The sequence below is a fragment of the Rhinolophus sinicus genome, chromosome 4, assembly GCF_057876585.1.
Source record: "Rhinolophus sinicus isolate RSI-liver-muscle chromosome 4, RSI-T2T, whole genome shotgun sequence".
Lineage (NCBI taxonomy): Eukaryota > Metazoa > Chordata > Mammalia > Chiroptera > Rhinolophidae > Rhinolophus > Rhinolophus sinicus.
In genome coordinates, this window is record NC_142504.1 from 17,565,511 (window position 1) to 17,589,073 (window position 23,563).

At 40.1% G+C, this 23,563-nt stretch overlaps 1 protein-coding gene across 2 annotated transcripts in view; it reads left to right on the forward strand.

The window, feature by feature from the left end:
* The first annotated feature begins 11,596 nt into the window (after positions 1-11,596).
* The window catches only part of HYCC1 (hyccin PI4KA lipid kinase complex subunit 1), a 57,120-nt gene continuing 45,153 nt past the window's right edge, over positions 11,597-23,563 (forward strand). Inside the window, exon 1 of one of the 2 annotated variants that reach the window (XM_019727571.3) lies at positions 11,597-11,814. The gene's annotated coding sequence lies outside the window, so the exon portion shown is untranslated. The remainder of the gene's footprint in view (positions 11,815-23,563) is intronic. The other variant, XM_019727580.3, reaches the window with a different exon arrangement.

The window sequence follows — 23,563 nt, forward strand, 5'->3', positions numbered from 1 at the left end:
CTAGAATACATATGTTTACCCAGTTCATTTCTTCCTTGTAAAAACATGCCATTCATTCTTCCTGACTGTAGGCAAACGACATTTTTGTCCGTGATTCTGATACATTTCACATAAGACTTCTCTCTGTGAAAGGTCATTTTATTGTGGCATAATCATTTGGTTCTCTTTCAGAGGTATGTTACCGGTGGACAGAGACTATCTAAGCCTTTAAGTTATTTTGAAAGGAGCCAATAACAAGTTTTGAGATTTTCTGTTTCCTCTAAACTAACATGATGAATAATAATAACAGCATTTCTTCTTTTTTTTAATAATAGCACTTATCAGGCATTGTGCTGATTATCTCCTTTCATGCAATCATTAATTCATTCAACAAACGTTTGTGGACCGCCTAACATTTGCCAGGCTGGTACTATAGACTGGTTCCAGCGAGAATGTTCACGAGGGTAGAAAAGAGTAGCAATCTGATTTTGGATCCCTTGGGCAAGAGCCATATCGCCCAGGAGGTAGGAGAGGGAGATGATAGAAATCATGTTTTCTCCTTTTTACTCCCGAGTTTCTGTTCCTAGTATGATGGACTGTGTTTCTCAAAGTTTGTTCCTTGAGATTGCTGCAAGAGAATGATAATAGGTGTTATTTTCAAAGTTTTTATGGCTAAAAATTTTGATAGGAAACATGGGATTTAACAATGAAAGAGAATTTTTTAATATAGGAGATCTCAGTGCCTTTCAGATGCTTTGGGGCTGTCCAAGGAAGTGCCAAATTCTGCACTATGTGTTTTCCAGACTTATCTGACCATAACCCTCCCCACTTCTACCCACAGGAGGTAGAGTGTTTGTGTTCCGTGGAACTCTTCAGGAAAGGCTGATCCAAGCTATTTTTGCTTTTAAACATTTTTTTCATTCCTCCCTTAATTTTGAAGGTCTCTTGTGCTCTGAAAGCTCCAGATTTTATTCTCCACAATTGCAAACTCCCCACCTCTTTGCCAATCTTCTGCGTCCTCAACATACCTACTTTTCAGACCTCACAGACATGTCTAGTCACATTTGAGGTATCTATCGTAGATATTTAGCTTCTCAAATCCCTTTGTTCCTGGATGATATGGTGGCCTCGATCCACAATGACTGGGGGAGGAGGAAAAGAGACACATAAGAGGAAGATTATAATCAGAAAGGGGAAAATGTAAATTTCAGTAAATGAATGAAACTTGGCACAGTTCTCTGAAAAACAGCCAACTCCTGACTACGACTAAAATGTACAAAAATTAAAATCATGGATCATGATATCCTGGTGCAAAATAAAAAGGAAATCTTGGAAACTGATCATGTTTCAAAGTCAAGTGCAATCATTCTTGTCAGAGGAGCTGTAGAAAGGGAGGGAATGGTCTTTGGAACTTGGATCCTGTAATTTGGCATTTATGTTAGTCAAACTTAACCATTCCCAAACCCGGATTTCTTTTGTGTAAAGTGTGTAGCTCCATATTGTTGTGAGTTGCTGCACTGATGATGTCCAGGAAAACAGTAGTGTAAGTAATAATAATAAAAAGAGAAACCTCTTAACTCTGTATGTTTTTCCCTCCTCCAGTGCATCCATCAGACCTCATCACTTTCTGGCAATGAGAAACAGGGTAATAGCAGCAAGTGGGGAGCAGGGGCATGATGAGTTCTGTAATTCACAGCTTCCTTTTTGAAGAGAAAGTTTTTGTATGAGCCAGGATCCTGGTAGGAAACCGAATTCTCCATTCAAAATAGTTCAGCAGAAGAGGTATCAGAAAAGGGACTATTCACAGAGATGAGGGCATGCGTAAGGGAGCCAGCAAGGATGTTGAGGTCCCCAGGGGCGGCAGTGGGAAGCTATTACTATTAGTAGGTTGGAGAAGACAGGAGAGCAAAGGTGTTACCAGCTGGAGGAGGGGTCACTCCATGGAAGCTGGACTTGTAGACATGGGACATCAAAGCAGGAAGGAAGCAGGAAATCAATCTCTCTCCCTTTCTCTGCCTCTCCCTCTCCCCATTGGTTCTCCTGCAGGTATCTTCCACTGGCCCAAACCAGACAGAACCAGAAAGTGAGAACCTCTCAGGGAGCAGAGCAAGCAAGGCTCTGGGGAGGAGATGGACAATCACCAGGCCTCTTTTGCCACACTTCCGACTTCTGGGTAAAAACTTTGAGCAAAATCCCAATATATCAAGTAAGGGAGCGTTTTACTTTCAGATCAGAGTCCAGTCTTCTCATTGCACAGATGGCAAAACTGAGGTCCAGGGAGCTTGTTCAAAGTCACACATCGTACAAGATCAAGGTGAGGTTTCAGCCCAGTCCTGACTTCTAGTTCCACAATGCGTCTTTTCCACTCTCCCAGTCTGCATCTTTTAGATGCTCTGGGTTTACTCATTATCTTATTTCTGCCTCAAAATTCAGTTTCTCAGATCTTCGGTGTCTCCTAGAGAGGAAAAAGACAGATGAAGGTTTTCTCTCCAGGCAGATACATGCCACCAACACTAGGCTATATATCTGACTAAGGTGCAAATCGCACAGAAATGAAAATGGGAAGATATGAAAGCGCAGCTACATGTCTTTGGGCAAAGCTGGGTGGATAAGAAGAAACTGGCTCACCAGGAGAGGTAAACTTGATGCTTCCAAATAACCCACAGGTGATGGGTAACTAAGGTGGCCCAAATGCTGGCTCTGTTATTCCACTCAGTGGTGGCTTTGGCCACCCAGGGAATGCAGGCATTTCAGGTTTCAATACTTCAGGGCCAGCCTTAGGGAAAATTGGGAAATGGTTGACTTTTGCCTTACATCACCTCATGCCCACTCCTCCTTCCAAGTTTCCTTCCTCCCCTTCATTCTTTGTCACCGAGAGTTAGTTCCCGGCTTAGCCAGGAACCGGTCCTCCTCCTGCCTTGAATGTGGCCCAGCATTTCAGACTGTCCTTGGCCCTCAGCTCAGTCAAGAGGCTTATCTGTCCTTTAGGGTTTCCCTTTCAGTGAAATTTCACCAGGAGATCTGCTAAACAAAGGTGTGTTTAACTGTTCAAGGTTGTTCCTTAGGGTGTTAATGTGTTACCCTTCCCAAATACTCTCCCTAGTTCTCATTCCTGGCTACTGTCTCCATATTCACAGTATCTCAATCTGATAAATAGAGGCTCTGATAGAATATTCATACATTCCAATCAACCTGGGACGGAGAGAGCAAGGACAAGGTCATCTAACACAACACGTTGGTTGAGATGCAGAGGAACGTATTTCATAGTCAGCTCTGGAAAAACACCTCTGTCAGGCGGGATTTGAGGCCAAGCAAAACTTTCTTTGGCCCTGAAAGAACATCAGGCTATCAGAGGTTCACCCACATTTTGAGAGAACCTGTTCTATGAGTCATTGAAAGAAAGACCTTTCCGGGAGCTTTTCATTTCACAATATCATTAAACACTTGTCAAAGTTCACTGTTCCCCTGTTTATCTGTACCAGTATTATCTGTATCAATAGTAATCGTAATCCTATTTTATGGCTGATAGGTTGTTATTTAGTTGTAGAAACTGCCATTAACTATTTTCAAGCTGTAAAGTTTGAAACCCTAGCTGGTTTTTAGTCTTCATGCTTAACTCCTTTCCCACCCCTCTCTCTGCCTCTGCCCCTGTTGGCACATTCTTCTCCCAGAAGTGTTCTCTACACAATGTTGGTAACAATATACTTGAGCTAAACCAGCAGGATTGATCAAAAATCACTACTGTCTTCAGGCCATGTACACGAAGGCAACTAACACGTGTCATCTCAGACTCACCATAGGGACTTAATAAGTGGTTGTTGATCTTGCAACTAGAAGACAAATAAGTCCTGATGATCTGATGTACAGTACAGTGAATACAGACAACCATATTGTATTACAACCATCAAACTTGCTACTAGTCTAGATCTTGATTATTCCAACCACACACACGAAAAATAATTATGTGACACGATAGAGGTGCTAACTATAGCTACAGTGGTAATCATATTCCAACATATAAATATATCAAGTCAACATGTTGTATACCTAAGATTTATACAATGTTATATGTCAAATATATTTCACTTAAAAAAATGATTGATTCCGATTCAAAATGTGGCTGAGCAGTGATTTACAATGAAAACAGACTGGCAGAGATGCTTTAAAATTGCAGAGCACAGAAAGCTCTGCATTAGTCATCAGGGAAATGCAAATTAAAACCACAATAAGATACCATTACATACCCACCTGAATAGCTAGAATTTAGAAGACTTGTTATATACATATGGATAAGGATGATACAATTACTTTTGGAAAATGATTTGACAGTATCATGTAAAGGAGAGCATATGCTGTCCCTAAACCCAGCAATTCCACTTGAGGATATATACCATAAAAGTGTGCATACATGGGCACCGGGAGTCATGTACAAGACTGCTTGCTCCCAGCAGCGTTATTTGTAATGCCTTCTGCTTAATACAACCAAACATCCATCAGCTGTACAGCTGTCGGATACATTGTGGCATATAGTAGAATCCATGCAGCAATGAAAAAGAATAAACTATAATTACAGTAAGAAAGATAGATAGATTCCACAAACATAACATGGAGAGAAAAAGGTCAGACTCAGAAGTATATATTCTGCATGATTTCACTTACAGAACATGTAATCGGCATAGACGCATCAAAGCAGTAGGAGTCAGGAGTCAAAACTGAGGTTACCTTTGGGAAGGAGGGAGAGAGTAATGAATAGGAGCAGTCCCAATGGGGCTTCTGGGTTGTTGCCAATGTTCTTTTTCTTGACCTGGGTCACTGGTTGCAGTGTTCACCTATGACAACCCACTGAGGTAATCATATTTTTGTTTTCTCTACTTTTCTATATGTATACTTCAATAAAAAAAATTATAATTGCAGAGCTGGCAGGAATGATCCAGGACTACGTAGCCTGCCCCTCCTTGACCCTTTTAGCATGTATTTCCTTCCATTGTTCCCCTGATGTTTCTCAGTTCCTGATAGTGTCTTACTGACCATGGTCTCCAGAGTGACAGACGTCCCTAGGTATTGTCAGGCTCAGATGTCTACATTCCTCCCCTCTGCCCTCCCTATTTTCTTTCCTAAAGCTCTGTCCTGCTCTTTCTTAGGGACATGATCAATTAATCTTTGCATTTTTTGTGTGTGACTAATGTGACTTCAGTGTTCCTGGTGTAATTCAAATTTGAAAAAATATCCTCAAGAGTGACTTTAGGTATTAGTGTCATGGTTCAGACCATGGAGGTAGAGGTTTTGCTGGGGTGACATCCTTTAAACGGCACCAGGTAGCTGGACCTGGACACGTATCCCTTGCCTGTGCTGGAGACATGCCTCAGCTAAGCAGAGACATCTAGAGAAAGCGTTCCTTGGTTGTGCCAGCCATAGCGGGCATCAAGAAAGACCAGCTTGATGATGTCCTTACTGAACATTGGTGATGATGTTGCATTCCCTCACTGAAACTTTTTACTCACATAAATATCAGGGTGTGGTGATGATGACTAAGTATATGAGAACAGAATTTGAAAAATGGAACTATTATTCATATATTGGACTTTCTTAACCCAAGTATCACATACAAGAGTGAATGGACTGGCAAAACTCTTTGGGGATGTGCCTCTTGCTGCCATTTGTTTTTATCCCTCTCCTTGCAGCTGGGCCTCGAGTTCCCAGACTCTTCTACCCTTCAACCATTACTTGTGCTTGTTGGATTGCTTGGGGACACCACTTGGGCAAGAAAAGCAAAGACGTGGGGGGCCTGATTGCTGCCTCTGCGCTCTGGGTGAGAGGTTAACACATGGGAAACAATGTTGGAAATATCCAAGGTGATGCATACTGAAGTGCTACACTGAATACAACTGAAATACTTTGCATCAGAGTGCAGTGAGTGGTCAGACAGGGGAGAGATCATGTTTCCACTTGCCCTATGGACTTGGGGATAGGTGTGCAGATCCGAAAAAGATTTGTAAACTAAACTGAGATAGTGGAGGAAAACTGCCATCTTATCATGTTCTCCTTTAACCTGTGTTTCTGAAGTTCTTCTATGGGCCAAGTTATTACTAATACTATTACGGGGACCCAAATATGACAAATCACAGTTCCACTTCCTTGGGGTTGGGGGGAGGTGGTGCCATTGTTTATCACAGTTATCTATATATTTTTTTCTGTGTTTTCTGTTATCTGGGTTCCCATTTGGAAGAGAAAATCTACATGCAAGTTGATGCTTCTATACTAAATACTCACTAGCGAGCTCTTTTGCTAGTCAGTAATAACAAGATTTATGAGAGCACTTTAAAGAACTTTGAATAATAAATTGGCTAAAAGTAAAAGAAGAATATTTAACTGAGGTTCACTTGGGCAGAATTAATAAATGATGTGCAGTCAGTTGTTATCCCTTCATTTAAAAAAAATAATGTACACTTTTTTGGGGGGTTTATAAAACTAATACCTGCTTATTGTAGAACATTTGGTAAATTAAAAAAATATACGAAGAAGAAAATAAAATCCATCCATGATTTCTCCATGCTTACATGTTGCAGATAGATTCTCCTGACACAAACATTTACAAAATTGTGACCGTGTCACGTAGGTGGTTATGTATCCATCTTTTTCATCTTTTCCCCATGTCACAAAATATTTTTCAAAAACTGCATAAAAGCTTCATAACAAGACTCAACCAACAATAATTTTTCTAGAAGACGTTAGTTAATATATGTCTTAGAAGATCTATGTGGATATTTTTCATTTCCAATCACTTGAGTGTAGCAGTTAAGTCATTAGTTTTTCCACCCCTATGTGTGTGGCTGTCTCATAAATATGAACAAGATCAACTCCACTATTAAAAGGCAAGAGAAAGAAGACTTTTTTCCTTTAAAATTTCTATTATAAAGATATTAAAAGTTTAATTTATGAATCTTTTAAGAAAGATATGGAGGCTGTTTTTTCTTTTCTAGGTTATTCCTAGAAAAACCTGTAACCAAACTTGAAGGAGAAAAGTTCTCTTTGCAAAATGCAATTGGCCCAGCTTCTTTCACTTGGTCCCCAGTTCTGGAAGTCTGTTTATTGGTTTTTACAGGGTGTACAACAATTCACTTAGAGTGTCTTAGGTCATGCAGGTAGGAATCTTACAGGACTCTGGGAAGAGCTGCAGTTGGACCTCACAGACACTGAACGCAAACGCTGGGAACCGGAGTGATCCAGTGTAGCTATAGGAAATGGGCTCATTGACCCCGGACAGCGGAGCTTCATGGATCCCCATCTTTGTTACAGTGACTCATTCTACTCTTTCTCTACTTCTACTGCTCCTTTGTTACCAATTACTCCACCCTCTACTTTATATGTCTCTTCTCTGCCTAATGTCTTGAGTTTACTCATACCTTGTCCCTCTCAGGGCTTCTCAGGGCTTCTTTCTGCTGCCTTATTTTTTCACTTCTGCTCCCACCATGTGATCAACTTTCCCTTTCCATTTCTAGTTCAAATTCTTGAAAGAGAATGGGTGTGGGTAGTCACCACCAACCCTGTTTGGATAGAGTGTTCACATCAGATCACTTTTTCCTGCCTCGGTTTATGTGGTTCTAGGAACGGGGTTGCATGGCCCAGATCATGGCTTAGGCTGCTGCCACAGCTGGGACACTGGCTGGAGTGGCTCTTGTAGAAGGGAAATCTGGCACAGCAAGACAGAATGACCTCTTAGGCACGTTATTTTTTTATTTAAAAAAATACATATTTTAACACACTTACCATTAAAGTAACATATTTTTAAAATGTTTTTTCAAGGCAAAATTCCCCTCACTCTTTCATTTAAAATAGTCATGTTTCATAGAAACAAAGAGTAGATTGTTGATTGCTAAAGACTGGAGGTTGGGGGAAATGAGGAGACGTTGGTCAAAGGGTACAAACTTCCAGTAATACGATAAACAGATTCGGGAGATGTAATGTACAGCATGGTGACTATGGTTAATAATAGTGTATTGTATATTTGAAAATTACTTAGAGAGTAGATCTTAAATATTCTCACCACACACAAAAAATAAAAAGAAAAGGTAGTTATGTGAAGTGAAGGATGTCTTAACTAACCTTATGGAAGTAATCATTTCACAATGTATATGTGTATCAAATTATCACATTGTACACCTTAAGCTTACACTTACATAATGTTATATGTGAGTTATATCTCAATAGAACTGGAAAAAAATACTCATGTTGCCTAGCTACTTTCTGGCTGATTTTAATGGAAATATATTTGAGCTAAAGTTTTCTTAAAGTTCCTGAAATTTAATATTGTAGGGAAAATGTTCATGCTTTATAAACTCATTTGCAAGAAGGTAAATGAATTTTAGTTGTTAATGTAGAATTGTACCTACGGATATTAGAGACTAGCAAAGATGGCTAGAGAAGGTCTAGAATAAGCTGACTTTAATAAAGTATTTATTAAAAGCATTTCCCTTTTCAAACAGTGTTTTCAGGCATTTTCCTAGTGCTTTGCTGCTAAGATATTAATAGTTACACGTAGTGGTTAACTGCAGACGGTTATTGTTGAAAGTTATTTTTATATGCACAAATTGTGATGAAAACAAGAGTGGATTACAAACATAAATTTGTGTTTTGGTTTTACTCTGACCTAGAGGAAAGGCAACTTAACAAGCCTTCTATATCATCTTACCACTGCAAAACGGGAAGTGAAGTCACTGTTTCCTGTCTTCTTGCAGAAAGGAAGCAGATATGTAAATATGCATGGGCAGCCTTCAGTCTCTCTCCACTCAATCCATCTGATACACAGTCCTGATTTGGCATTAGTAAAATGTTATGATGTCATTCCCATGTTCTCAACCCTGGGTGTATGTTAGAATCACTTGGGAAGCTTTTAAAGTAAACCCTACATCCAGTCCTCACCCTCCTCCCCCAATTTTCTGATTTATGTGGTGTGGGTGTGGTTTGGGCATTTATGTTTTTGAAAGGCATCCTAAGTAATTCTAAGGATCAGACAGGAAGCCACTAAGCAAAAGGATGGAATCTGTATATCTGAGTTTGCATTCAAGATGCTCTATTATCTATCCCCAACCTAGCTTGCCAGGCTCTGGCTAACCCAAATGGCCTCGCATGCCCTTTGTACATTGCCTGTGCTTTTCCTCTTCTGTTCCTTTTCCAGGCATTCCAAGAGGATCCTCCTTGCATATTTTTTCTGATTCAAATTCCTGTCCATTTTTCAAGACCCACATCAGTTTTACCTCCTTTGTGAAGCCTTCCCTGGCTGTCATTGAGTAGAGGGCTTGCTTGCTCCCTCTTCAGAAGTCATGCAGCAGTTATCGCCTAGAAGATCATCTGAACAATGAATAAGTCATACACTGCTTTGTGTCATCTCTTCCACTGTTGTCTTACATGATTAATCTTTGCCTAACTTTTCACCTGCTATCCAGCTGCGTACACTGTAAGCTTGTAGCATTCCTTTGTGTCCTTGACAAGCTGAGTGCCTTGCAGGAAGTCACTAAATATCGGCCCCTCCCTTCCATCCCTACTTCCACAGGTGTGGTTCAGGCCTTTCTTTCTCCTGGAGTCTTGCCCTGGTCCTAATGGGCCTTTTTGACACTAGACTCTCTCTGGCTCTAAATCAGGCCAACACCTGGTGTCTCACATGGCCAATGGCCAGTACAACTGATTGAGTGTATGTGTATTCCTCTGTTCACTCTTGCTCTCTTCCTATATTATGATCTAGCTGACCCTTTGGCTTTCTTTCCATTTTGGCGCCTCGCTCTCCTACTCTCCTCTCTGCTAGGACTTAACCAGCAGAATTCAATTTCTCTGGTTTAGATTGCTGGTGTTCTCGATGATGTCAGCGTATATAACATACTCTCTAGATCTTTCTGTCCCTATTCCTTTGGGTACACACTTTCCCCGGCCAGGTGCTGGCCCAGCCAACCTAGATTATCCTGCCAACCCTCCATCATTATCCTGGTCTGATCTGTCAAGATTCCACTCCAAAAGAACAGCTACTCGTATACTGTCTTTAGGATTCTCACCTTTTAAAAGAAACCTGATTATGTTGTCCGCATGATTAAAAGCTTCTGTTGGTCCCTCACTGCCTGTAGAATAAAGTCTAAACCTGAGCTGTCCAATATGGGAGTTACTAAAATTCAAATAAATATTGAGTTCCTCACCTATGACATATTTCAAGTGTTCATTAGTCATATGTGGCTATCACATTGGACAATACAGATATAGAGCATTTCCATCTCTGTAGAAAGCTCTATGGGACAGTGTTCATCTAAATACCTCGGTGTAGCTCACGAGGCCTTTTACAATCTCATCTCAACCTTTGGCTTTAGCTTAAGTTTTGGCTTCTACTCCCCTTTCTCCCCTACGTACTTTTTCAATGCTCCCCTTTCACTCAGTGCCCTTTCACAACTCCATGTCTTAGAGCCTGCTGTTCCCTCTTCCTGAAATGCCCTTTGACTTTCTTCTCAGACAAACTCCTACCTACCTTTTAAGAACCAATTCAAACATCACCTTCCTTGTGAAGTTCCCTGACTCTCTTAAACACAATCATTTCTTCCTCTGTGTTCTCCTTGCTCTTTGAACCTAGCTTTCTTGCCCTTATCACTCCATTTTGTCATTTGCTTATACATCTTGCTATGCTCTTGGAACAGGGATCCTGTCTGATTGTTTTGTAGTTCTGCCCTAATGATTACCTGGAATTGTTTGCTTGAGGCCCTTTTGATATCAAGCAATATATTTTCTTATTTATGTGCTTGGCGTGTTTGAAAAAATCACTTGTTGCTTTAGAAATCTTTCCCCTTTGTATTATAGTATAAATCTAGAATGACTTCCTGTCTTCCAGGTTGAAGGTCCATTTTTCTTCTAACTAATTCTGCTTAGACTTGAGAGAGATGTGGTAGGAAGAGTCGAGGAGGCAAAAAACAGAAGGACTATATTTAGGAGCTGGTTCAGATGTGCTCAGGTTCCAGTTGTTACACAAAATAATTAATGGATGTGTTTGGGAGAAGAGCAGGAAGGGAAGATGGAGTTAAAAACAAAACAAAACAGCCCATGGAAAGAAAATTGGGGAATTATACTTGACTTTTTCCAGACTAAGGAATATAATGATATAATAAAGTGGGGAAACTTTTCATGCACTTTGCAAAAACGTACATTTTCTTTTCCTCCTGGAATTTGATGAGATTTTGACAAATTCTTGCGTTTCCAATTACTGGGAAGTAAATCCTCCTGACCAAGACATTAAAATATCAGTTAGTTTCTCTTCTGTGATTACGGTTAACATCCCTTCGACAGGCTTATTTTCTTCTGAGAGAGCTCAGTCTGGGACATTCATTGTCCCAGGACAAACATCGCTATTGCCTAGCCGTTGCCGTAAATCTTGCAGTCAATCATCTCTTCTAGGGCGCTCCAACCACGCCCATTGCTCAGATCACGCCCACCTAAAATCGCCCTCCCTCTCACTTCAAGGATCCGCCCCAGGTTTAGCAGAGGAAGATTCTCATTGGTGGAGAAGTTGTTCTGGTCCCGCCCTGGGGGACGGCGATAGGCCGAACTGGCGTGGGGCGGTGGTGGTTGGCTGCCTGGGGACGGGTCCCTAGTAGTGCCTGTCAGAGTGGCTGGCGGCAGTGGCGGCTCTTGGAGCTGGGTTGTCAGTCAGTGAGTGGAGGGGGAAGATGGCTCGTCCGGACCCGTTTTGCTAGGAAGAAGGGGGGCAGGTGGTGCTGCTACTCAGGAGAAGGCAGGGCAGCCGCTGTCCCTGTCGCTGCGGGCCAGACAGGTCGAGGTTCTGGAGGTGAAGCTCCGGGAGCCGCTGTGGTGAGTCCAGCCGAGCGACCCACGGCGGGGCCCCCAAGGCGGCCGGAGACCGATAACTTTTTTGTCAGGGAGGAGCCCGGGCGAGGCGGCGGCTGGGAGGGGACCGAGACTTTGTCCCCCGAGCGGCGGCTTCGTTGAGGGTAACGGCTCCCGCGCGAGGCGTAGCGGGTGGGCGCGAGCCGGCGCTGCGCGCCGGGGAGGTCGGGGGGCGCGAGCCGCCGGGCCGGGTGAGGGGACTGCTGCCGGCGGCTGCTCGCCCCGGACTTGGGCGCAGCCCTCCTGCCGCTGCCTGGACGACGGCAGCTTTGTGCGCGCGGACTCGGGTCTTTCTTCTTCCCGGCGACGAGCGGTCCAGACTCCGGGCGTGACCCGGGGCCGCCGCCTCAGCGGGACCCGCGGCCCCTCTGCGGGGTCGGCCCGGGGTGGGAGCCCCTCCCCCACCCCCGCCGCTGCCGATTCTCCGGCCTGACCTCTCCCACCCTCCCACCCCCTCCCTGCCACTCCCGCGAGGCAACTGCCCTCCGTCCAGTCTAGTGGCCAAAATGGTCACCGTCGACCTCCCCTCGTCTTTGAGAGCAACGTTCGCTCGGGGCTTTGGTCCCTGGCAGGACCGAGGGATCCAGAGAGCGCTACGAGTCCTGCCTTGCGTACTACACTGGCGATCTCCTCCTCAGCCCTCGCCTCCTCCTTTTTCTGTTACTCGTCTCCCGAGGCTCACGTTAACGTCCTCGGGAATCGTCGGGGTTTTGTCTGAAAATTGTTGCGTGTAAAGACTCCCAAGTTTGCAGGCTTCAGCAGAACTGGGTCTCCGCCCTTAAGCGTGCTAGGTGTGCTTTGTACACTCAGAGTTGAGACATTCCTGAAAGATTTTAATTTTGCCCTAGTGGTTTCGACTGCAGAGAATCGGTTCTCTGAAAAAACCCACTATGACACGCCGGGCAGCCGCGCCGCTCTTCAGGTAGGGGGAGTGTGTGCCTCTGGCTGCTACTACTTGTCTCAGAGACCGTACGACGGGCAGTAGAGCCAGGCTGTCCTTCTGTAAATTGTCTGTCCTTTGAGTCGCGCGTAGTGTTTGAAGCAGGTATGGCACCTCTTTGGCTCATGTCACACTTTACAGTTGGAGATTTTCAGCTTTGAAAAGCTTATCTGCCTAAAGTCATAAGGATAGGTGTAATCGTGAGTCGGTGTGAAAAGAGGCTGCTTTTCCTTAAGAACATTCTCCTAACATCCACACTCTACCCAATTTCTAAGCACTTTTTTTTTCTTCTGTAGGTTAATACATTTTAAGGTTGAAATTAGCCCAAAGCACCGCATTTTTAAAGTACAGGGAAAGGCAAGAAAATAAAAAGTCTTTAGGATCTGCTTGGCCAAGAGTAGCTTCCAAGTCAGTTATTCGAATAATTCATTTAAACAAAATGGCAAGGGAGAAAACCACCACATATTTAGAAAACAAAGTCTGGATTTGGCTTATTTTATCCTTTTACTATGATTACTACCATACAGGGATTATAAACCCTTTGTTATCACCATTAACAGTACCTGGATATGGACATCCAAATGAGGCATTGGCCAGGTCAGTATGTTATTCCTGCTTCTTTTCTTTGTGTAATTCCTATTTTTTGAAATCTGCTCTTGGTCGCATTTTTTAGAGTGGTGTCATTTTGACAACGTTTAAAAATACCTTGTAGTTAACTATTTTATTCAGGATCCTGTTGCCTGATACTTATTTTATAATGAATGTTAAGAAATCTTTAAATAATATTAGTATCAAGACAATTTTTGGAGCCTCAAGTTTATGTTTTGTAAATAATTGAAATTATGTCAAACAAATTTATTTTGTACTGGGACACCAGGCTGAATAGGTACTAGGGCTATGGATTGAATGCCATTAGCTCTTGTCATCAAGACTTTACTGTCTAATGTACAAGATAGACAAGTAAAGTCACAATTATCCCATGTAATACGTGTGATTAGAGATTTGTCTAGTGAAGCAGCAGAGTCGAGTAGGAGATGGCTAACTCAGCTTGGATGTAGGTGGAGTCAGGAGCACACAGTAGTTTTGAAGTGTGATATAATTTTGCCAAGTGTAGGCGGTAAGTGAATAACTTTCCAAGAGGCAAACATAATAAATGAGAAACCATGACAGTTTAGAGAAGTCATTGTCAATGACAAATCCAAAGTCAATAACATTGACATTGACATGACTTGAATACAGGGGTTAGATAGGGGAAAGGTGGAAGATTGAGAACAGTGAGGATGGTAGAGGGCCAGACCAAGGCATTGTATCCTTGCCTAAGGGGATTGGATTGAAAGTGATGGTAAGAAGCCGTTTAATGGATTTGTGTTTTAGACCCTCAGTCTGGCAGAGTGAGGTCGACTCTTGACAGGTCCTGTCACTTTTAGGAAGAAAGAAGGAGGAATCAGGACCCTGAGGATTTGACTTGGTTCCATTGATTGGAAATGAGAAACACATAAATGGAGGGAAGATGATAAATTCTGTATTGGAGTGTTTGAATTTGAGGAAGCTGTGGAGCATTCAGGTGAAGATAGATGTAGATGTTTGGATCTACCAATGTGGAATTTATACAGGAAATCAGAGTTAGAGGGAAGATTGGGGGATAAATTGAAGCTGTATTGATTTGGTGATATTGAAATGACTCAGGGAAAGCCTTAGGTATGATAAAAGCAGCAGCCAGAGAACAGACTCTGATAAAAAAGCAGAAATAGGTTAAAGATTAGTGTGAAAGAGATGGAAGTGTACTGTAGTAGTTAGAAAGATGAAGGACCATCAGAAGAGATGCTAAGAATGGAGAGATTTTCAAATAGAGGGGGAATGGGTCAGCAATTTTTGAATGTTGTAAAGAGGTGTCAAGTAAGGAGAGGACTCCAGAGAGCAGTAAATTTGTCAGGAATCCATAGGTGACTTTAACAAGTACAATTTTAGCTAAGTGGTGGTTCAGAAACCAGTCTTCAGAAGATTAAGAAAGAATAGGCAATAAAGTAGACATGCTTGAGTGAGGCATTTCAAGAAAACTTAAGAAGAGAGGGGAGAATGATAGCTATAGAGCAGTGGTCCTCAAGCTTAGCTGCACATTTATAACCATCTGGGGGAGCTTTTAAGAATCCCAATTTCCAGGAGGAACCCCCATACCAATTTGTGGGGTGGTGTGGGACCCAGACATCAGTATTTCAATAGCTTTATTGAAATATAATTGGCATATAATAAACTACACATATTTAAAGTGTACAATTTGTTTGACATGTTTACACTCAAAAAACCACCACCACAATCAAAATAATGCACATGTTCATCTCCTCCAAAGTTTTCTCCTATACCTTTGTAATCTCTCCGTTTCATCCCCCTCTAAACACTGTTATAATTGTTTCTTTACATGTGTAATGAAAGCATGACGTCAGATATTCAAGAAAGATGAGATGTTTATAGGAACTAAGTCCCTGAGACAATAGAAGTGGTTGGAATTTAGACTTTTGACCAATAAGAAAGACAATTCTGAAGCAACATCTCTAACAAAGAATATGATGGTAAAGATGTGAGCATCAAAGTTGTCATGTAGTATCAAGATTGGTTCTCTGAAATACTGAAAAATTAGAGAGCATCTTAGTATTGTGAAAATGGATGTCCTTCATAAAACCCCTTAAATGGTGCCTGAGACCCCTGGCACCACCATGTAATACTTTGTCATTTTTTTGGAGGGGAGCAGATGGAATGAACAGTTTGACTATTGCTTATTGTTGAAAGCCAGAGTACCGCCAGAGTCTTTTTGGCCCTTTCGGAGTTAGGCTGCATACTTACACTGAAGAAAGAGAACATTTAACATTTGAAAATCTCCTGTTTACAGCATCTTTGTTCAGAAGAAATCGGGCGAGCTTGCCCTTTGGATATATGCCTTTTAAATACATTGGGAGAGAAAAATCATTCCTCTGTCTCCCAAATGAGGCAGAGAAGAGTTGTGGTTAGAAGTTGTCAAAGCCCACACTTTCCATATCAAAAAAGATAATACCTATATTCCCCCCATTCACTTTTTAGAAAAAATTTCTGGCTCAGGATGTGGATGGAGGTAAAAGCTGAGCCCTACTGGTTCTGAGTTCCAGGGCTTGTTCCTCACTCCTGATTCTTACCTTTGGCAGGGGGCTAAAAGCACAATGGTTAATACCTAAATGTTTTTTGACATTGTACTTGATTGTAAAGATGCAGTGAAGACTTTTGTCTGATTGGCTCCTAGAGTTCTGAAAATTCATTGTGATTAAAGTATGAAAGTATGCTCTGACCTAGAGAGGGTAGGCATCCCTAATTTTGGTGCAGCCTAAATAGAGCAGGAATATCAGTGTTGGCACGATTTGGGGTATTATTGTTACTATAGTCACAGCAATATTGTAAACATTTGGTATTTTCTTAATTACTAGTGTAATACATAATAATTGCAGGAAAATTGGAAAATTCAAGAAAGCATTAATGATATAATGCCTCCACCCAGTGAAAATCATTATTGACACTTTGGTGAATATTCTTAAAGGTCTTTTTAATGGGTTTTACTTTTTAATTTTTTTTAACAAAAAGAAACCATATTGTATGTAGTTTTGTGTGTGTGTGGGTGTGTGTGTGTTGTTTTGTCACTAGCTTATTTTCACTTAACTGACTGAATGATTACTTGAGTCAATATAATGTTCTTTTACAATGTAATATCATTTTAAATGTGTGGCCAATATTCTGGCATATAGATTTACCATCATTCATTTAACCACCCTTTCAACTGTTGAAAATTTAAGCTTTTTCCAATAATTTTGAGTGAATAGTGTAGCAGTTAGCTTCTTGATAGATTAATCATTTGCCCATATCTTTATTTCCTTAGGATAAATTATGAAGTCAAAAGTTATGCATATTTAAATTATTTTTAATAGATATTAATAGATTGCCTTCCAGAAAAGTTTAATATTTATTTTTATTAATTGTGTTTGAGAATGCCAGCAACCTCTCTGTATTCAGCACTGGCAATTAAAAAACTGCTATTTTGATATGAAAAGTTGTGTCTTCTATAAATTTTATTTGATTATTAATGTTAACTATTTGTATTTTGTGAATTATCTATTAGTGGCCTTTGTTTATTAAAACATTGGAGATTTTAAAAAACTGAGTTATGAGAGCTCTTTGTATATAAAACTTTTAGACCTTTGTCAAATTACATTGTAAATAATTTCTCTGGTTTGTCATTTGCATCCTAATTTTGTTTCTTGTTTTTTTCTTTCTAAACAGATTTTTAACATTTTTAGTGTAGTTAAATCTATCAAATTTTTCTTTTATGGTATCTGCCTGCTTAGAAAAGCCTTCTTGCATTCCCCAATTATATAGCTATTCACTTCTATTTTCTTATATTACTTTAGAGTGGCAAGTCTATTATATTAGTACTTTTTATTAAACAATTATCTTTCCTCGGAGGTTTTAAATGTCATCTTTATTATATACCAAATCACGTTTATATATACTATATGATTTTTTCTAGCTTTTTGATTCTGCTTCATTGGGCTCTTTATTTTTTCCTCCAATAATTTCAAACAGTCCTAATTGTTGTAATTTTTAATGTATTTAATTACATGGTTGTGTTAATTCCTATTAAATTTTCCAAAACATTTTCAGCATTTCTCATATATTTCTTTTTCCAGATTACCTTTAGTTCAATTTATTAGGATCCCAAAAGAACCCCATTGGAATTTCTAAATTAATTTTTTAGAGATAGTTGTGATATCTTTACAATATTTTCATCATTTCTCCAGGTCATCTATTATGTAGTTGTCTTCATGTGGTTCTGCCTAATTTTTAAAGTTAATTTTTGGTATTTTAGAACTTATGGCTATTATGAATAGAATCTTTTTTCATTGTATTTTAAGGAGAATTACTGCTTCCTGATGGAACATAGGAAAACTGGTGATTTGTGTATACTGTTTTCTAACTGGTCATCTTATGAAACTCTTAATTCTAATAGTTTTTGTTGGATTTTGTAATAAGGCAGTTACAATATTTGTAAATGATGATAATTTTGTCTTCTTCCCAATATTTAATCCTTGTTTCTTTTTTTTTCAATTGCATTGATCAGAATGTCTAGAATAATGTTAATTATAGTAGTGAATGGTGAGCATCTTTGGCTAATTTCTCATTCAAATGAGAATGCCTTTAGGGTTTCACAGTTGTGTATTCTTTTTGACAATATTTTTTTGCATGTTAAGGAAACAGTCTTCCATTCTCCATCCCCCACCCCTTTTTTTGAATTGAGGTTAAATTGGAAAAAGATCACATGTCTCTGTCATATACATTGAGATGATCGTGTGGTTTTTCTTCTTTTATCTAGTGGTTGATGAATTATATTAGCTTTTCCAAACAAAGCAACTTAATAATAGCATACCTCCTTAAAGTAGTGTTAGATTTGATTGCTATGTAAGATTGATCTCTAGTGTTCCTTTTTATTACCTTGTTCAGGTTTTGGTTTCTGAATATGCTAGCTTTAAAGAGAGAGAAGCTGAGAGAGAGAAGTTTTCCATCTTTTTATGTGCTCTAACAATCTCTCTCTTGAAGGTCTGAAATAGTTTAGCTATAAAAATGTGTAGGTCTTTTTGGATTAAATCAATTTATTGAGATTTTAATATGTGCTACTTTCTAAGTACTTTGCATAATTACTTTCATTTAATCTGTACGTGTCTTTATGAGCTAAGTATTATTATTCTTAGTCTAAAGATAAAGAAACTGAGGCTCAAAGAGTTTAAGATCAACAGCTAGTTAGTGGTGGAGAGAATTTAAACTCCATTCTATCTGATGCTATAACTCATGTTTTTCAATCAGTATCCTAAATTTTTCCTAACCAAGACTCTTCCATTACTCTCTATTACCAAGAAGTAAATTTAATCATTTTATTTGCATGTCTTATTAGTTTCCTCTTTGCCCAATTAGGTTCAGTTTTGGTAACCCTATCATAATTATTACTGGTCTATTCTGTGTCGATAGCATATCTGCTATTTTAACAAATACAGCCCAGTATAGTTATGATAGAAGATGCCAGAATGGGAATGGGATGATATTTACATAATGCACTTTATGTATTTCACATTTTAATTTATAAGGTATTCAAGATCAATTTACATTCCTGAATCCTGTTTGTACCTTTTAAAGACTGTTAAATGCAACACGTGTAAGAGATCAAGTTTTGGAAACAGTACTTTTCCATTGTAGTTTAAATATTTGTCATTGTTGAGGCTTGCATCAGAATAGCCTTTTTAATAGTAAATGTTAAGTGATATTTGTTTGGTGTGTTTTTTCTTGAACAAAGAGTCTTTTGATTAGCTGATGAACATTAGTTGCTTTCTCAGATAACTGCATAAGGATTCATTCAGTTATTTGTACTAGACTTAATGAAAACATTGTATATGGGTTCTTAAACTGTACTATGAAAATTATTTGAGGTTTTGGTTATTGGAAGATTTACATTTTATTCTTTTCTAGACTTACAGGCTTGGAAATTTAAGAGAATACTATAAACCTTAAAAGTGCTTAAATTGGGCAAGCAATTATGAACTCTATTTTTATCTTTTTGAGACCTTTTGGGGCTTGCCCCTTTAAAATGTAAACAACATTTAATTAATTCAGTTAGGGTATTTGTTCTAATAAACATACACATACTGTACTCCCCACCTCCGCCCTTTGGGGGGGGGGGGGCGTCATAAACAGTTGCCAGTCTGACCGCTTTCAACTTGCTAGACACACAGATGCCCTTTTGATCTAAATTTCAATGTCCCTGCTAATTTGTTAATTTATAGATATTACTGTTGCAAACAGAATGACAACAGAGTCCACAAAGCAGTACACACTTCAGTAGTTAGAAGAGGCAGAGACAATTTTGAGAAATTATGAAACTTCAAGTGGGTCTTGATAAGGGAATAGAGAAGAAGGTGGAAGTATTTTAGAAATGAGTGTGGGGAGAAGCAGCCATTAAGTGGGGTAGATAGAAACGTGCAAATCAAATAGACTGTTAGAGAAGTACAGAAAACCAGAAGAGTGGTTACATGGGCAACAGAACCAGAATACTGAAGTCAGTAAAGTCTTCTGAGTAGAGTTTCAGAAAGAAAGACACTTGTGACAAGGTTAAAGAAAGAGTACAGAGAAAAAACCAGTAGATTTGTCATTTATAAGGTCATGGAGAGTATATGATGAGAACCAATATATACTGTAAAGAGGGTTAGGGAATAAATTGGTGCAAAATAATTGAAGCAGTGGCTGTAGATTAGGGTACTAAATCAGAAAGTGAATCAGTGAAGAATAAGTAAGGACAGAAATAACTGGATCATTAGAATCGAATAAATTCTCCCTTCCGTCCTCCCTCCATTTTCCGTTTCAGGAACTATAAGATCCTGAAATGCATTCTCAATAGTCCATTTGATAAATATTTTGTTAGTGATAATTAGAGCTATCATTTTTTTGAGCCTCTGTGGTGTGCCAGTGCTTTATTTGCATTGTTTTTAATCTCTAAAACATTACTGTAATGCAAGTATTATTACCTACTTTTCACAGTTGAGGAAACTGAGACTTAGAAACTTTAAGTAACTTTCTGGAACATGGTCATGAGTTTGTTGAACCTTTTCATTATGCCATGTAGCTTCGATTTATTGAGCTATGTTAAAACACTGGGGTAAGGTGGGGGTATTGTAAAAGGAATATAGGTATGATTCCTCTCCCTATAGAAAGGAATAGAAGAGACATTTTAGTTATGTTCGCTATACTTTGTAGGAACTATTTTCCATTTAAAATGTTTTATAAAATGATTCCTTCCAATATGCTCCTCTATCATTTGTATAATATTTAATTTTTCACAATTACTTTGTTTGGAGATGAGATGTTCTTTCTATCCATGATAATGATAGACTGAGGGGAAAGATGGACAGGCCAAGAAAGGCAACATCAAGACAAGTAAGAGTAAAATTTGTTCTTTTCACTATGAGAACTTTAAACATGTTATACAATTTTAGGTAGCACCTCAGAAAGGTCAGCCTCTCCATGGAAATCATATTGAGTTGGTCACAAGATGGTAATGAGGGGAGATACTTTTCATGTCACCAGATTATAAAGCTCCGGAGTTGTAATATAATGTGATTTATTGAATTTGATTCCATCAATCAGGAATTAGTTGGTGAAAGAGTCCAAACAGATGTTTAGTTTTCCATTATAAATCCTTTCTTCAGAAACAATGCATAACTGAAAAAGAATGCTTAAACTACTTTAGAGATTAAACATTTTTACAGGACTTTCAAGTCCTTTGGGAGACAGCAAGATAGAAATTTTTGCTGTACTAATTTTAGTTTTGTATTAAGCTGCAAAGCAATGTCTAGGTTACATTTTGTTACATTAATATAAGACTTAATATTATTGAAAATTATTTTAAAAATAATTTAATAATTCAGCCTCTGCTAAAACAAATTGACTGTTACCCCAATTAATATGAATCGACATGGTCATACTGCACTATTTATTTCTGCTTTGGTTAATATAATGATTATTTATTTTTTAGTATAATTTTTTAAACCAATAAGATCCGCTGAGTTTCTGATAGAGAAGAATCAAATAGAATTTTGTAGTACAGTCAAAATCTGTTGCTTTTATTGGGGAAGAAAAATAATTTGCCTTCTACCCTTCTAAGTTCTTCTGGCTGGACTAATAATTATATTAACATGAGATAGATTAACAGGAGAAAATAGCTAAAGTTTGTTGCATATGTACATACGGTGCTTCCCTAAGAATATAGAACATGAGGACAGATCAGGCAGTTGAGGCTTCTATACCATCTTGAGCTAAGGAGAAGGGTGAGGGGGTTGTGTTTGGGACTTCAAAGGGGAGGAATGCAATTCAGATGGAGATGGAAAAGCAAATGTTTGGTAAATAAGTGTTTGTGGGGCCATCTTTAACAATGGGACACAGAGAGGCCTTGCTAGGTTCATCCTTGTCAGTCACACTTAGTTCATATAAAACTATAGTTATCTATGATGATATCTCCCTTCCTTCAGCAGTTCCTCTATCTGAATTCTTTTAGGTCAGAGGTTTCTCCTGAGTCTTTTGTTTCTTAAAAATAATGAGCTTAAGTGCTTACGTCGTCTGATGGCCACATCAAAATTACAACTAAACTACAAAACAGCCATCATTGAGAGTCGCCTGAAGTCTAACTGAACGAAAACCCTATCACTAAGGACAAAAAGCCCTTTGAGACTGGTAGGAGAGGCAGAGATATTGAACAGACTAGGCTAGTCCCACACCTGTGTGAGCATTAACTACTGGGAAAGATACCTCAGCTGTGGAGGGATATCTTGGCTATAGAGGAGCAGGGGGTCTCAGTGCCATACCAGGCTTCCCAGCCCACGGTTTCAGTGTCAGGGAGAGAAGTTCCGTACAACTTCTGGTTGTGAAAACCAGCATAGATTGTGACTGAGTGAGACAGAGGGTGGCTGCAGTCCCAGACACTCCTCTTAAAGGGCCTGTGCATAGACTTACCTGCTGAAAGACTCACTCACTCTGAGCTCCAAAGCTGGGGCAGCTGCTGGAAAGGTGACAGGGACATACGGGCAGGAACTGAGTTATCTGGCTTCTGGGCAAGGCCTGGAGGAGCAGCTTTCTTTTGGACAGAGGAGCTGGCGGAAGTCATTGTTTCTTTATTGCGCTCTCACCCCTCCCGGATGCAGATGCAGGTGGCTGCCATGTCTGAGTCTCCATCAACCTGGCTGACACTGTTTGCCCCACCTTGGTGATTCAGAGACCTCACCCCAAGCAACTTGCAGGCATACCCAGGCTACTTCCAGTGGATTTTTCATACAAACAGCCTGCCTCGGCTCATGCTGCAGACTTTCCTGAAGTCAAAGGTTCACAAAACTCAAGCAGCATCAGGTTCCGACATGTCCCATACCACTGGCTGAGCCGCTCTAAGTGTGGCACAAATGACAGCTGGCCTTGGTTCATGGTTTAGCCTCTTGAGGCATCTCCAAGCACAACATGGGCAGTGGCCCTCTGCGGATTGCTTTGTGACTCATGCCAGCTGGCTCTGGGCAGGGCACAAGCTACAGCTGAACTTGGCCTGCAGCAGGTCCCCCCCCAGGAGGCCCCAAGGCTGGCATGCCTGGTGGCCAACTTCTGACTGAGCAGAGCATCACCCGGCCGCCTCCAAGGATGACACACCCAAAGGGCAGACTACACAGGCACCAAAGCTCTGCTAGAGCGCATCCTATTCTGTAGAGTCAGCCCCTGCACCACAACTCCTCCACTGTAGTCACAGTCAGTCCTTACAATCAATCATCCTAAGGGCCATTCTCTCCCATTTACAGATAAACAGCAATGAAGGCTCAACTACAGCAGGACACACAACCCACACAAGGGACACACCTGGAGCACCTGGCTTTGGTGACCAGGGAGACTGCACCACTGGGTCCTACAGGACACCTACTACATCAGGCCACTCTACTAAGACTGGAGGCAAAGCTGTCCTACATAGAAGCAAACACAGGGAGGCAGCCAAAATGGGGAGACAAAGAAACATGTCCCAAATAAAAGAACAGAACAAAGCTCCAGAAAAGGAACTAAACAAAATGGAGACAAACAATCTACCAGATGCAGAGTTTAAAACACTGCTTATAAGGATGCTCAGTGATCCCAGGGAGAACATCAACAAAGAGATAGAAAATATAAAAATGGAGATAGAAAATATAAAAA